At 33.8% G+C, this 13,848-nt stretch overlaps 1 pseudogene; it reads right to left on the bottom strand.

The window, feature by feature from the left end:
• Nucleotides 1-1,758: 1,758 nt before the first annotated feature.
• Nucleotides 1,759-2,505, bottom strand: LOC100948100 (annotated as a pseudogene).
• Between the last annotated feature and the right edge of the window lie 11,343 nt (nucleotides 2,506-13,848).

Genomic DNA, 13,848 nt, shown 5'->3' on the forward strand with positions numbered 1-13,848 from the left:
AAAAAAAAAAAAAAAAAGATATAATGATGCAAAATGTTAATAAATTAGTTTATTACTATCTTCATTTTAGAACCATAATGAACAAAGACCTACAAGAATGAAGAGGTATCTTAGGAATTTTGTAGCTAATGGGATCTACATTGAATTCCATAGTAATCAGATCTGTAAGATTATATTGAGAAAGGAATTTAAATGCTTTTATTACAATTAACATTTTAGCTTCTTTCACCTGAGAAAAAAATAATTACTTGTATGTTATATAAAAATAAATATACTGCAAGTTAAGGTAGGTTTATAGACAAACTAAGTAACATGGGCCATGAAGAAAGGCACACAAAGAATGAATGTTCCTAAATAATCATCTCAATATACTTAGTGAACAAGCAGAATGTACTTTTTTCTTCTTTTATTTTGAAAAGCAAATCTATAGGACATATAAAAAAAAGTACAAAAATTATATGTAATCATCAAATTATTCCTGATTCATTATATATTAAATATAGTACTATATTCAAACCAGAAATTTGGGCTGGTTGTAGCAGCTCACACATGTAATCCTAGTACTTTAAGAAGCTGAGGTGGGAGAATCACTTGAGGCTAGGAGTTTGAGACCAGCCTGAGCAAGAGTGAGAGTCCATGGTTACTAAAAGCAGAAAAATATATTGGAAGTTATGGAAGACACCTTTTAGTCCCAGCTACTTGGTAGGTTGAGGCAGGAGAATCACCTGAGCTCAGGATTTGAGGTTGTAGTGAGCTATGATGATGCCAGGACACTTTAGCCTAGGTGACAGTGTAAGACCTTGTTTCAAAACCAAAACAAAAACAAACCCTCCCAGGAATTTTGCATTGGTCAGTATATGTCTACATTTTCATGTCTTTTCAATGTCAATATTATTGGTAGGGGTAGGGAGGACTGTACCTTCTTTTCACAGAACAATTGAGAGATTATACGGGGGTCTCACTACATAAGGAAAACATCCCGGATATATGATCATTTTTCACAAATTCCTTGTGAGCGTGATCCTACGTTATCATCTGTTTCCTTTCTGAATATTAAACGGATTCTAACTCCAGTTTCACATGATTACTTGTGCCTTCCTATCATTTTTTTGTTTTAATCTTTATTCCATTCCTGATTATAAAAATAAACATGCACACTATAAAAGTCTTGCATTACAGAAAACTGAAAAACCGAAAATTTCCCCAGAATCTCGCCTTCAGAGATGGCCTCTACTCTGGTAAGTATGCGCTCAGATTTTAAAAACATACAGTAGTAAATAGACAGAATAAAGGGTAATCCTACTATAAATAAGTGCTATTCTGCACTTGTGCAAGTTCTCAAATAGTTCCGACAAATAATTTTTCTGTTCAGTTTCTCCAAAGAGCTTTAGGAGTTTAGGTGTCAGAGAAAATTTAACTGCTCTGTGGGTAAAAAATCCTGTAAGATTTTCTTATACTTCACATTAGGTATTGTTCCATGTACTAAAGGTGAATTAAAGTTTAAGAAAATAAGAAATGAAGAATAATAAATTTGATACAGAGGAGAAAACAGTTCAGAAAATTACCTCACTTTCTTATCAAAATAAAAACTCCTAAATTCCGATCCTAGCAAGTACCATAACGTGGCTTTAAAATTAGAATTTGGGAAATAATCATCTCTTTACCATAAAATATAGCTATAAAAGTAATTCTACAATTCATCTTTTTTTACATATAATGAGAAGAGGGACAGGGCAGGAGAGGGACGTAGAGTGGAGTTCAGCTTTTAGAACTGGTACAGAACAGTTTTGATTCAACTTCCCACAGCTTCGTGTGTAAAGCTTTGAAGACATCTTCCATCTGTTTTAAAGACTCTTCTATTTCAACTCTGCTCTCAAGATTAAAAAGCTCCTTATCTTCTGACACAAGTTGCTTTTCAGAGGATCTTAAAATATAACTTTCACTGGCTTTAACACTGAGGCAAAACAACCTACCCCCTTACAATCGAGATTCCTGGGAGTGCATCCGTGTATGTAGACAAGATTTAGTGAGCGCCTGCATAGTACCAAGTCTCAAGAAATTCGCAGCCTTCCTCCCTTTCACGTTTGGATAGCTTCTGTTCCGTATCCACAGATACATTATAGGAAACGGAGCACAGCAAGATGCAGTTGGTGTCCTCCTGGTTGGTTACCAGCTCAAAGAGTCACCTAGCATGATAACACCAGCAGCCTCTCCTCTGCCACCGTCGCCTCTTCCAGCCGCACCTTGTCTGTGTCGCCCAAAGATGTGTCCTGGCTTGTACAGCCCTACGTGCCCGCTCCCTTCTACGCTGGCGGCTCCAGTGTTCCCAGAGCCGCTTGCCCAAAAGCAAGGAGTCGCTCCGCTTGCCCTTGTTGCCGCACATACAACTGGTAGAGGATCCTCTGCAACTGCCCCCTTTTTACCATTTTTATATAGCGGTGTTGCAAAGTACACTGAGCTTCAGATTACGCAGAAGATAGTAAAGGACAAGAGGATATCACCCATCTTGTTGCACTTCATTTTTCTCCTTGAAAAGGAAGCTATGAATGACATGGTCATCTGATTTTGAAACATGGCACAGTATGTGTCCACACATGGTGTGATAATTAATATGTATTTGTAAAATTCTGGGCTTTCTAGGATTTATTGTTTTATAAATAGGTATCTCTTAATATTTGTCAATAATTTATTAAGATAGCATTCAGATTAATTTTATATTACTTTATTCCTCCCACTGTCAAGGGAAGATATAATATATCCTCTTAAGTGAATTCCAAACAGTTATTAAGGAAGTTAAGTAGCTTGGCTTACGTGATAGTTATTATTTATCATTTATACAGAGCGCTAAACACATGTGGCACTGAACACCTTCACCTCAGAGATTTGCTGTCAACATAAACCAGTAAGAAAATATAAAAATCTACAACATTAGTAACTTTTATGCACAGGAAGATTTTAAAACAAAGGAAACCTTTAAGATATCAAGAAATATTGAAATGAGAGAGATTAAGCTCTTAAAAACAATTGATGTAGTGACATTTAAGAAACATAAAAGTGGAAGAGAAAGACTACAAAGACATCACTGTATTAAAAGGTCAACATGGAGACATCCAGGAGCATGAGCTTAGAAAAATATAACCCAGTAAAAAGAGTTCCATTTCAGTGAAGTGCAGGAACGTTCACAGTGATATGTATAATATACATATATGAAGAGATATATATGTTTAAATATGTGTATTTGCAATTATATGTAAGCTTGTATAATAGATAAAAAAGAAAAAGAAAAATTTCCAGTATGGTTTCTTGAATAGCTTAGAAAAATCTCAAGATCCTTTCTAAAAATGCATCTTAATGTCTGTATGATATAAGGAAAGTTCTTTTATTCATATTAACATTGATATTTTATTGATAATATAAGAAATATATACCTCATTCCCAAAGTAATCAACGTGTTTAAAGACACAATAAAATAAGGGCCACTACATTCAAGAAATTTGAACCATTTTCATTATTATCATCGTTACATAGTAGTAACCCAGAATTTTCATCTGGCTTTTCCTACCTCCAAAATTTCATAAAATATAGAACTTTTATTTCTTAATTACATTCCTGGCACTCTGAAGTTTTAAACGCTGAGATAGTAAAGTTTCTTCTGTATGAAGTACTTGCTGCTTCCTAGTTAAATTTCAGGTTTCAGAAGTCTACCTAAGGGACTCCTGTCTGCCTGTTATTAACTATCACATCACTCTATTAATTCCTTCTGTAACACAGCTTATGACTTATTATTTATATATATTTAATACTTGGATTTATTGGGAACATTCTAATCATACCCAAATTAAAACGTATGCATTTCCAAGAAAATATTTATATTTCTCTACATATTTTCTCCCTCAATCAAGTGTTTTTCCATTTTAATTCTACCTTTGTTTCCATAAGGCTCAGATGCACCTGTCATGTTAGATTTAAAATAATTCTAATATGGTTCTCTACAAATCTGTATGTAAGGGTTGACCCTCATCATCCTTTCATCATTTAAAAACTACTCAAATTTATGCCTAGTGGCAAAGGAATTATTTTAGAAATATATTAATATAAATTTAATACATAACAGCAAATTTTGTGACCATCTTGTTGTACGTCCTGAGATTATAACTTTACCTGGACAAGGTAAGTTGTTCATTGAATATATATTTTGTTTTATGGCTGGGGCTGGGTTTGAACCCGCCACCTCCAGCATATGGAACCAGCGCCCTACCCTTTTGAGCCACAGGTGCTTCCCTGTTCATTGAATATTTTAAATGAATAAATGAATGGTTCTACTTTGTGAGAGAAGAGTATTATATACATTCATACATTCTTAAATATGGAAGAACTGGTCTGATGGTTCATAGAAATTTCTAAAACAATCCTAGATTTTTTTTAACATAGATGAGTTTACTCTGAAATTTATACTAAAAATAAAAAAAATAATGCCTAACACAATACAAAAAAAAGAACACAGTGGGAAAAATCACCCTCTCTGATTTTCTGACAATATATAGCAACTGTATTCCAGATTGTGTGCTCCTAGTAAAGGGGTAGACATACAAAAATGAAACAAAATAAAGGTCCCAGAATTAGCCCACAAGTGCACTTCTAACCCACTGATGTTTAACCAAGGTACAAATGTAATTAGATACAGGAAAAGTCGTCTTTTAACAAATAGTCCGAAAGAAACTAGACACATGTAGGCAAGAAAATGAACCTCAACTTAAACTTCATTCTTCATACAAAAACTACCTCAAAATGGATAACATATTTAAATGCAAAATAATAATTATAAAATTTTAGAAAAAAATAGCAGAAATATTTCTGGGAACTAACCTTGTTAAAATATTATTAGACATGACTCCAAAAGCATGCTCCTTAAAAAAAAAAAATTGATAAATTGGACTTCAAAAAACTTGGCTCAGCGCCTGTGGCTCAAGTGGCTAAGGTGCCAGCCACATACACCTAAGGTGGCAGGTTCGAATCCAGCCTGCGCCTGCCAAACAACAATGACGGCTGCAACCAAAAAAAAAATAATAATAACCGGGCATTATGGCAGGCACCTTTTGTCCCAGCTACTTGGGAGGCTGACATAGGAGACTCGCTTGAGCCCAGGAGTTGGAGGTTACTGTGAGCTGTGATGCCACAGCACTCTACCCAGGGGATAGTTAGAGGCTCTATCTCAAAAACAAAAAACAAACAAACAAAAAACCCAACTACTAACTTTATCTCTGTGAAAGACTTTGTTAAGATGATTTAAAAAGTTTACAGACCTAATGGAAACGTTTTCAAATCAAAAACTCAACAGTAAAAGACAACGTGAGGAACCATTAGGAGAACAGGAAAAGAACAGCTGTAGGGAGGTAAAAACTGGAATGAAGTATCTCTACACACCTATTAGAATCAAAAAAATTTTGTTTAATATTTTTAAAATGTGACAATATTTAATTCTCATGAAGATAACAATCTGGGTCTCACACACAGTGATGGTGTGAATGTAAAATGATATAAACATTCTGGAAAATAGTTCTATATCCAATCACATATGGCCCCTGTGAGTTTGTGTGTTCATCTCAAGGAATTCTCCTAGGTCTTCAGACTAAATATTTGAGGAAAATCCCCACATAGATTCAACAGAAGCAGAAAGATAATCATTTTGAAATGTACCAGAGAACTGTTTTTCTTAAGATAAACTGTTTGATCAGAGCCTAATCTACCTGGGGCAAGTAAAATCACCAACTCTAGTTTTCTCTAGCCTACAATGTGAAACCCAGATCCAGCCCCTGTCATAATCCTATCCCATGTACAGAGTGAAGGAACTGAGAGGCACTGGTGAAGTTCAAGGTCCATAGACATAGGCTCACTAAAACACTGAAACCTAATTATCGGACTGAATAATGGTTTCCTTCTTTATCACCACATTACCAAAGGCCTATTCTTTTCTGTTTTTTCACCATGTATTTGGTGCCCACCTTCCAACAAAAAATTAGAATGCATACTAAAAGGCAAGAAGGCACCACTGAAATGGCTCAACGAGCACCAGAACCATAGTTATATTTGGCAGGAATGTTGAAATTTTCAGAAACAAAGAAACAAACAAAATTAATGATATGCTACAGGTTTTGATGGAAAAAGTAGCCAACAAGCAAGAATACATAGTGTATATATGTATTAGCAGAGAGAGGGAAAATCTTTAAAAAGTCACAAAGAAATGCTGCTGATTAAAAATATTTTAACAAAAATCTCCATATGGAAATGAGGAGTGGCTTTGATAGATTCATTAGCAGACCACACATGAGTGAGGAAAGAATCTCTGACCTTGAGGATTTGAGAATAGAATATTCTAAAATGTAAAGCAAAGACAAAAGAGAGAGAGAGAGAGAAAGAAAAAAGAACTAGAACATAATATTCAAGAGCTATGGAACAACTCCAAGTGTAATATGCATACATTCAAAACATGAGAAGTAGAAGAAAGAGAAAGGAATGGAAAATAAATATTTTCAATTAAATTTTTTACTTGACAAATATTAATTATACATTTTAATGATTATGGGTTACATAGTGATATTGTGATACGTATTATACATGGGTGATCAGATCAGTATAATTAGTATATCCATCATCTCAAACATTTACCCTTTCTCTCTCTGGGAATCATCCAATATCCTCCTAGCTATCTGAAACTATTATAAAATACTGGTTTTCACTATCCTCATCCTACAGTGGTACAGAACACTAAAATTGGTTCTTCCAATTTACCTGTAATTTTGTATCTTTAACAAATCTCTCCCTAGCCTTTCCTTCCTCTTACACATCCTTGCTTCTAGTACTCTCTGTTCTACTTTTAAATTCAATGAGATTATTTATTTATTTATGGCTTCCACACATGAGTGAGAAAGTGTGGTATTTGACTTTCTATTCCTGGCTTATTTTACTTAATATAATGTCCAACAGTTCCACCCATTCTGCCATAAGTGACAGAATTTCATTCTTCTTTTGTAGAGGAATGGCATTCCATTCAATGGTTTCTTCAACCACTTATTTGTTGTTGGACACCTGGATAGATTCTGCATCTTGGCTATTGTGAATAATGTTGCAATAAGGGAGTGCAGGTGTCTCTCAAATATAAGGACTTCCTTTACTTTGGGTAAATTTCGAGGCACAGGATTACTGAGTTATATGGTAGTTCTACTTGTAGTTTTTGAGTGACTTCTACATTGTTCTCCATAATGACCGTCTGTATTAACTGGCATTCCTCACAAAAGTATATAAAAGTTACAGCAAAACTAGCAGAAGGAAACATAGAGTAAATCCCTCCAGACATTGGTCTGGAAAAATATTTTATAAAAAAGACCTCCAAAGCATAGGCAACAAAAGAAAAAAATGGAATTGTGTTAAATCAAAAAACTTTCTGTATAGCAAGGGAAACAACAGATTGTAAAGACAACTACAGGATAGGAGAAAATATTTGCAAACTATTCATATAAGGGGATTAGTATCCAAACTATTCAAGGAATACAACATTTCAACAAAAAATCCAAATAATCTGATTCTAAAATGGGCAAATGATCTAAAAAAAAATTCCCAGAAGAAGACATACTAATGGTTACCAAATGCAGGTTAAAATGCTGAAAATTGCTAGTCATCAGGAAAATTTAAATCAAAATCACAATGAGATCTCATTTCACTCCAATTAGAATGGCTATTTTCAAAAAGACAAAAAATACATGCTGGTTAGGATGTTGAGAAAACAGAAGAAATATTTAAAACAATAATGACCCAATTTTTTCTCAAATTAATGTTGATCACTACAGAGCCTGAAATCTCAGAGAAAACTGAGTAGAATAAATACTGCCTCCCCTCAACGGACACTGAGGTATAACATAATTTTTAATAATTCAAATGTTAGTGTCAGAGACAAAGAAAAAAATATTTGAAAGAAGTCACAGAAAAATAAACATTTCACCTATACATGAGCAAAGATAACAATTACATTCAACTTCCTGGAAACTATGCGAGCAATTTAAGAGTGAGATGAATATTTAAAATATTGAGAGAAAAAAAAAACACATCAACCAGGAATGTTATACCCCATGACACTATACTTCAAATGTGAAGGAAAATTAAGATTCACAGACCAATGAAAATTGAAGGAATTTATTCCCAGTAGACCTACTTTGAAAGAAATGTTAAAAGAAGTTCTTCAAATGGTAGGAGAATTATATAGGTCGAAAACTTGGATCTACATAAAGAAAGGAACTATATTAGGGTAGAAATAAATGCAATTTAAGTAAAAACTTTGTTTTCCTTAATTTTAATTGAACTAGTATTATAGCTCAAAAATATAACACACGTATGTATATATGTATGCTTCCATATGTATGTAGCCATATAAATACATTTATGTTATATTTACTTATATATGTTTGTGTATGCTTGTGTATACGTAAAATGAAATATGGCAATGATATAAGAAATAGAAGAGAGAATTAGGAATATTTTGTTAATTAAATTAACAATTAAAGTAAAAATTAAATTAATTAAATTAACAATTTAATTAACAATTAAAGTAAAAACTTTGTTTTCCTTAATTTTAATTGAACTAGTATTATAGCTCAAAAATATAACACATGTATGTACATATGTATGCTTCCATATGTATGTAGCCATATAAATACATTTATGTTATATTTACTTACATATGTTTGTGTATGCTTGTGTATACGTAAAATGAAATATGGCAATGATATAAGAAATAGAAGAGAGAATTAGGAATATTTTGTTAATATCAGATAATTATACTACATGTGAAGCAGCATAGTGTTATCTGAAAGTGTACTAGCGTTAGTTATATCTGGGATTAAAAACTCCAGGGCAACTACTAAGTAAAGTAAAAAAAAAAAAAAAAAGTTAAAAAAGAAGTATACTTGACATGAAAACAAAAGAAAGGAGAAAATTGAATTATACAACAGGGTTATTTAAACCCATAAAAGTAGAGAAATGTAAAAGGCAAAATAGAAACAAAAACCAAGGGCAACAAATAGAAAACAGTTACACGATTGGTAGATGCTAATCCAATTATACCAATAAGTTACTTCAAACAGCAGTGGTTTACTGACATAAATTAAAAGATAAAGATTGTCAGAATGTATAAAAAATCAAGACCCAGTGATATGTTGTCTACAAGAAATTTTAAATATATGAAAAGATAATTTAAAATCAAAGGGATGGAGAATGATATATCATGCTAACCATAATAAAAGAAAGTGGAGGCGGTGCCTGTAGCACAGTGGTTATGGTGCCGGCCACATACACCGAGGGTGGCAGGTTCAAACCCAGCCCCAACCAACTAAAACAACAATGACAACTGTAACAACAACAACGACAAAATAAAATAGCTGGGCAATGTGGTGGGTGCCTGTAATCCCTGCTACTTGGGAGGCTGAGGGAAGAGAATCACTTAAGCCCAAGAGTTTGAGGTTACTGTGAGCTGTGACATCACAGCACCCTACCAAGGGCAACAAAGTGAGACTCTGTCTCACAAAAAAGAAAGGAAGGAAGGAAGGAAGGAAGGAAAGAAAAAAAGGAAAGAAAGAAAGAGAGAGTAGCTACATTAATTTCTGATAGAGCAGACTTCAGAACAAAGAAAGTCATTATGGATACAGGGGCATTGTATCATGACTAAAATTCTTAATGTATATGTGCCCAAGAACAGAGAATTAAAATGCAAAAAGTGGATAATTCTACTATTATGTTTGGAGACTTTAACACCCCTCGGTCAAAAATGGACTTATCCAGCATGCTGAAAAACAGTGAGAATATAGCCGAACTCAACAACTCCATAAATCAACTTGATGTAAGTGGCTTCTATAGATTACTTCCTCCAATACAGATAGATTATATATACCTCTTAAAAGCACATGGCACAATCACCAAGATAGACCACATTCTATATCATAAAACACAATGTAGCAGTTTGTTTTTAAATTGTGTGTACACTAGTTAACTCTCTCAGCCTTTAAAGAAAAATATTATCAATTTTCTACAATCTCTTACAAAATCAGATAAATATATAACAAGAAAAAATTATAAACCAATATCTTTCATAAATACTGATGAAAAACTCCTCAACAAATCTTAGCAAATTGATTTTTAAGTTATAAAAAGAATTCTACACCACAATCAATAGTATTTTCTCCAGATATGCAAGACTTGCTCTATATTTGAATGTCAGATAATACAGTCACTATCAATAGGACAAATAATAAAATTGACATTAATGGATCAATAGATGCAAAAAAGTACTGAGGCTTGGTGCCTGTAGCACAGTGGTTACGGCACTGGCCACATGCATCAAGGTTGGTGGGTTCGAACCCAGCCCAGGCCAGCTAAACAACAATGACAGCTGCAACAAAAAAATAGCTGGGCATTGTAGTAGGCACCTGTAGTCCCAGCTACTTGGGAGGCTGAGGCAAGAGAATCACTTACATCCCGGAGTTTGAGGTTGCTGTGAGCTGTGATGTCATAGCACTCTACTGAGGACGACATAGTAAGACTCTGTCTTTAAAAAAAAAAAAAAACACTTGAAAAAAATTCAACACACATTCATGATTTAAAAAAGCATTTCATAATAGGGAAACATATTCAACTTGATAAAGAATATCTACAAAAAATCAAACATCTTATTTACTGGTGAAAAACTCAAACTTTCCAACTAAGGTCAAAAACAAGGTGAGGCTTTTCCTATCACCACTGGTTTTTAACTTTTACCAGCAATACTGACTAATATTATAAGGCAAGAAAGGGAAATAAATAAAAGTAGACAGATTGTGGAGGAAGGAATTTGTGTTTTGGTTTGCACATGGTGTGATTATGTATGTAGAAAATCCTAAAGAACTGACCAAAAAACTCTCCTGGAACTAACAAGTGATTATAGTAAACTGCAGGAGATAAGACTAATACACAAAAATCAATTATTTTCCTATATGCCAACAATGAAAAAATGAAATTTTGATTTTAAAACATAATACCATTAATTTCACCCCCAAATGAAATGCTCAGATAGAAGTCTAAGAAAATATGTACAAACAAAGGCCATATAAGGAAAGCTGCAGAATAATTATGAAAGATACCAGAAGAACTAAAAAGAGGAAACATTTTATGTTTATAGGTAGAAAGACAATATTGTCAGGATATCAGTATTCATGATTTGATCTATGGATTCAATGCAATACAAATCAAAATCCCAGAAAGTCTCTTTGTGTATATTGGTAAACTGATTCCAAAAGTATATACAGAGAGGCAAAATACCCAGCGTTGTCAATTCCATATTGAAAGAAAAGAACACAGTCAGAGGACCTACGTGAGCTGTCTTCAAAACTATATTATAAAGCTACAATGATCAATATAGTGTGATTTTGGTGAAAACAGACAAATCAATCAATGTAATAGAATAGAGAACATATAAATAGACCCACATATAGCCAACTAATATCTAAAGGAGCAGCAAAGGTAATAGAGAAAAAATAGTCTTTTCAACATACAGTGCTGAATGGGACAACTGAACATCTACATTGTAAGAAAATATCTTTCAAAAATTAAATTATAAACTGACATGTAAAATGCAAAACTATAAAATTCTCAAATGAAAGCTGAGTACAAAGGTTCAGGCCTGGAGAAATGCTTGAGTCCAGGGAGTCTAAATCGAGCCTGGACAATAGAGTAAGACACCATCTCTAAAAGGAAAAAAGAGACAACACTCCCAGATTACAGATAATAACATGGGGGAACATTTACATGACCCAGAGTATAGTGATGAGCAGATACAACACTGACAGCACTTTCGTGACAGAAGGAACTGACGAATGAGGCTTTATTAACATTCAAAACTTTAGCTTTGCAAGACAGTGTTAATAGAAGGGAAAGAAAAGCCACAAATTAGGAAAAATATTTGCAAAAACACACGTCTGGTAAAGGACTGTTATCCAAAATATACTAAAAATTCTGAACACTCTATAAGAAAATGAACAACCCAATTTAAAATGGGAAAAGACTTGAACAGACAGTTCATAAAAGAAGGTATATACATATGAAAAGATGCAAAACAATGTACATCATTAGGGATTTGCAGGTTATGATAACAATGAAATATCACTACACATTTACTAGAATAGCCAAAACCCAAAACACTGACAATACCAAATGCTGGTGAAGTTGCAGATCAGAAGGAACTCACATTCGTTGCCGGTGGGAATGTGCAAAAACAGTGCTGCCACTTTGAAAGACTTTTTGACAGTTTTCAGAAAGTTAAACACACTCCTATCATGTAATGTGGCAACTATACTGCTTGATATTTATCCAAATGAATTCATTCAAAACTTATGTCCACACAAAAACTCTTACATGGTTGTTGATGGCAGCTTTTATTCATAATTACCAAAATGTAGAAGGAACCAAGGCATACTGAATTAGGTGATTGAAAAATAACTTCGTACAACAATATAATATTATTGAGCACTAAATAAAAATTACCTATCAAGCCATAAAAAGACATGGAGGAATGTTAAATCCATGTTACTATAAAAAATGAAAGGCTCCATCATGAAATGACTACATATTGTATGATTAGAATTATGTGACATGCTAGAAAAGGCAAAGCTATAAAGACAATGAAAATATCAATGGTTGCCAAGGATTAGAGGAAGGGAGTTATTAATCCACAAAACACACAAAACTTTTAGGGCACTGAAACTATTCTGTATGATACCACATGTCATTACATGTTTGTTGAAATCTACAAAAGTACCATCAGAGTAAACCCCATGTGAAATATGAACATGTATGTGTGGGGACATTGGGCATTTGGGAACTCTTTGTAATTTTCCTGTCAACCTAAAACTTCTCGAAAAAGTAAAGGTTGGGTGATGCCTGTGGCTCAAGGAGTGGGCGCTGGCCCCATATGCCAAGGGTGGTGCGTTCAAGCCCAGCCCCAGTCAAAAATAAATAAATAAATAAAAAGTAAAGGTTATTCATTTTTTAAAAAGCAGGCACTACCTTGTTTAATCTCATCTGAATTACTCTGTGCAGAAAGCCACAATATCAACAGGAGACAGACTATGTATATGACTTTATTATATAGCGTTCTTATAGTGACAAAGTTATAAGGTTTAGATGTGACTACAAATGAGTAGCCTGAAGGGACCCTTGTATTGAATAGTTCTGTTGTTAACTGTTGTACTGGTTACATGATTCTACACACATGGGACGAAATGGCACAGAACCACACACACACACACTTTCCAGCAATGTCAGTTCTCTTACATGATGTATATTACAGTTATATCTTTATGTGATTCCTATAAATGTATAATTATTTCAAAATAAGAAGTAAAAAGAAAATAAATAGTTTCTGACTATGCACTTTCAGTCAAATGATAGAAAAAAGTCATAATTAAGAAAACATCTTTAGAGGTATCGTTTGTAGGAATGTTTCAGGTCCTCAAGGTGCTCTCCAGGTTTGAGGATTTCCTAAAGTATCCCACAGGTATCAGCACATAGTTGTACTCATGGCTGTGATTCATTACAGTGAAAGGCTACAGTGCCAAATCAACAGAGATAAAAGCTATATGAAATAAAATCTGGGGAAAGCCGGTACAATTTTCAAAGGGTCCTCTTCCAGTGGAATCACACAAGACATACATATTTTTCCCCAGCAAGACAACACATAGGAAGTGTTATGAACCAGGAAGCTTGTTACAGAATCATCAGCTACAGTTATTATTTGACCTGATCACATAGATTCTGTCTAGGATGTACAAA

The sequence above is a fragment of the Otolemur garnettii genome, unplaced genomic scaffold (genome assembly GCF_000181295.1).
Source record: "Otolemur garnettii isolate 467f Iridium unplaced genomic scaffold, OtoGar3 scaffold00048, whole genome shotgun sequence".
Taxonomy (NCBI): Eukaryota; Metazoa; Chordata; class Mammalia; order Primates; family Galagidae; genus Otolemur; species Otolemur garnettii.